Source organism: Lolium rigidum, chromosome 7 (genome assembly GCF_022539505.1).
Source record: "Lolium rigidum isolate FL_2022 chromosome 7, APGP_CSIRO_Lrig_0.1, whole genome shotgun sequence".
Classification (NCBI taxonomy): Eukaryota; Viridiplantae; Streptophyta; class Magnoliopsida; order Poales; family Poaceae; genus Lolium; species Lolium rigidum.
The window spans coordinates 97528572-97532032 of NC_061514.1; the positions used below are offsets into that span (position 1 = coordinate 97528572).

The 3461-nt window shown below is 43.3% G+C and overlaps 1 long non-coding RNA gene across 1 annotated transcript; it reads left to right on the forward strand.

The window, feature by feature from the left end:
* The first annotated feature begins 809 nt into the window (after positions 1-809).
* Positions 810-3176, forward strand: LOC124676823. The gene is made up of 2 exons (XR_006993808.1): positions 810-1440; positions 2898-3176. It is a non-coding gene; the product is annotated as an uncharacterized LOC124676823 (long non-coding RNA).
* Positions 3177-3461: the final 285 nt, after the last annotated feature.

Consider the following 3461-nt stretch of genomic DNA (forward strand, 5'->3'; position numbering starts at 1 on the left):
TACTTCATTATGTATATTTCTTGTTAGCTCTTAGCTTAGTATTCTGAAGTTAAAATTGTTTGTGCTTACAAGGAAGATGCATGATTGTTTCTATCACATGTATATTTGTTTGTTTCCCTCAACTCTTATGCTTGCTAATCAACCACTACACGATGGACCAAACAAGGGGGCATAGAGCTGCCGGTAAAAGTCCACCTATGGAGGCAATCTAAATGCCAGGAAAAATCAACTGCCGACATAAATAAAAGAGGGCACATTTGCTGCCGGTAAAGATGGAGGAGCACCGGCAATCAAACTGCCGGCAACCATTAAAACATATGGGGCCTATTATCTGCCGGTACAACTCAATTCCGGCCCATCAACTGCCGGCTCAACCCTCTCAGGGAGCCAAAAAAAAAAGCCCGCCGCATTTGCGCGGGAGCGAAAAGTTGGCGAAAAGGGCCCATATCGCGTTTGCCCTAGTACTTGGAAAAAATCCCCAAAGCCCGAAATCCCAAATCTCACTTCCTCTCTCTCGTGTACGCGCGAGCTGCCCCTCCACCACCACCGGACGTCGCTCCTCTCCCCGCCGCCGCTCAGCGTTCTCTCCCTCAAGCTCGCGCACCGCCGCACCCTCTCCTCTCCCCTCTCCGCCGCTCGTCGCTCCTCGCCACCGCGCCGCCGCCCCTTCCCCGCCGAAAACGAGCTCGCCGCCGCCGGAAAGGAGCTCTCGGCCGCCTGTTGCTCAACGGACGGTGACCATGGCGCACCTTCTCCTCTGATTCGGTGAGTTCCTGCTCGACTCCAATTTACGCGTTCCATTCCTAGATCTTTGATTATTTCTGCTGGTCGCCTGCAGGAAATCGAACAAGGACTCGTCCATGGACCTCCTCCTGGCGCCGGCAACCACAACAACGACCTGGTGCTTCCTGCCGCCCGCTAGAGGACGGCTGGCCGGCGATGGAGATCCACGGAGTCCGCTTTGCGCTCGTGGTGGAGACCCTCTTCCCGATGTCTCCTCCATGACGCCGCGCCAGCAAGCCAGCGTTCGCAGTTGACGGCTTTGCTCCCTGTCCCGTACCCTCGTCCCTTCCATCTAGAACGGCGAGTGTAGAAAAAATTCCCGATTTTTCATCTACTACACTAGCAGGATTTCTAATCCTGGGAACAAGCAGCCGTTTGTAGGTAGATTCATACGAGCTCTACTTGATGTACTGCAGTTTCTTACTCTACTTCACACTGGTTTCAGCCCAAGGAAGCTTATGCGAGTCAGTTGCTGCCCACCGGAGCTGTATTAGATGTTTACACACTGTATATATTGTCAGTAGATGTATATGCACTATTATGTGCTCAATTCTTTTGATTTTGTTTGTTGCTTATTTTTATGCAGTAGCAGTTCTCATCAGCGACTTGCACAAAGTTCACCGCGGTGTAGCTCCGGATGATTTCTGCAATCGGGAGGTATAAGCCTTTCTCTTCCGGGTCTATTTCAAGTGCTATTTTGTGTGTCTTACTCCTATAGTCCTATCTAATTCATAAAAGGGTCCCTGGTACAGTGCTTCTTTTGTTGTGAGTGTATGCTAGTTAAGTTCAGCTTATCCTCAAACGAAATGAACCTGCTGTGGGTGTACAAAATAGGGTGGGCTTAAGGGGGCATCGATTGGTTTGTTTGTTTGCTTTTGAGATTGTCGATTATGATGTCGAGGATTATTTTGCCAAGAACATCTAGTGAAATTTGTCCTTGTTTTTGAAATGATCCTACATATCCAATTTCCTTTTTCTTGGTGTGCTGCAACACCGTGTGTAGTTGTTAGTTTTGAACTGGCACTGCTGTTTATACTATCTACAGAATCAGTCATATAGTACTAATAGCAACCACCTAGTTTTGAACTGACAGAGTTTATGACCCAAACTGAACATTATAATTTGGCTTCTTCCTGTTTTCATGTTCATCTTTAGCTGCAGTATTGGCTTCAGAATTAAGTAGTCCTATAGAACCGAAAATTCAGATTTAAAAGACACTTGGTTTTGATGCTTTGTAATGAAATTTTGGTCTGACTTAGAACAACAATGGAGTTTTGAGTGACTGTGAACAGTGCAAAATTATTGTTCTATGCTTTTGTGATGTACTCATATTAATGGACACAACTTTGTATAGATACACATGTATGTAGTCTAAAAACTTAACGAGATATATATGAATCTAGACAAAGTAGAGTCCATTAATATGGACCGGAAGGAGTACTTGTTTTCTTTTGAGGCCACCTATCTATTTGCAATCCATAGAGATGCAGAGTCTTCAGTCTAATGCATAAGTTGTATTCGACTGCTGTCCCCAAGTGTTAGGCTGCTGCCCTGTGACGGTGGTGCTGGGATCAACACCACAACCACGGAACCATTCTGTGTCATGTTTTGACTACAACGTACTCTGCAAATGTGTGCTTGTGTCCCACCATGGTTCAGTTGTTAATCTGATTGCTAGTTGGTCCGCTCTCTGAACATATGTTTTTCTTAATTTGAGTGCTTGCTGTTTTGGTCTGAGTGAATGCTTAATAAACTGAAAAACTGAACCACCTGTTTATCTCCAGCGTGGGGTCTTTTGGCATGAGGATAAGCATGTCCTTTTGTTTTTACTACCTGTTAGGATAAAATTTTATATTGGCTGAACCAAATATTTACTTATATGATGTACTAAATTCAGCACATACGTGTTAACTCTGAACTAAGAAAGTATATAGCTGAAGCTAATATTAACTCTGAACTCTAGTACTAAATTTAGCACACATGTATATGCATCTTCCTCTTAATCTGACAATATACACAAATGCTATATGTATATTGTTTTTTCCTTCAAATTAGAAAAGATATTATGTAATTAGCGTCATATATTTATTATGGTTCTACATCTTTTTTTTCAGGTCGACAACACAAGTTGTGGCAGAGGTCAATTTTGCAATTTATGAGTTGGGGCGGTCCAGAATATGATTTTGATGTGGTTCAGAAATAGTGTAGAAGCTGATTTTGGTTTCTGTAGCAAATGCTTGATGGATTATGCTATTCACGTGTAGAGATACTGTAGATGTTGATCAAGTGGTATGCTATAGAATTATTCGTATTATGTTCATGTTTGCATTAGGATTTGAACAATGTTTTGTACGACCAGATTATATTGAGAATATGTGGATGTGTATGTTGAAGTCTATATTTTGTATGTGTTGTGAAAGCTTGATTAAATTGTGCATTTGGTTGGAGAAAACTTTGTGTATGTGGGAGCGAGAAATAGGTTTATGCCTCTATTGCTAAAACTGCCGGTAGGATATTTTCTGGCAATCTAACTGCCGGTAAGATAATTCTGGCAATCTAACTGCCGGTAGAGACATTGTGGCAAACAAACTGCCGGCATAGGTTGTGTGCTGGCAAAGAATTATCCTAGGGCAAGAAATCTGCCGCTAAAAAATTGTCTGCCGGCAAAGATCTTTCCC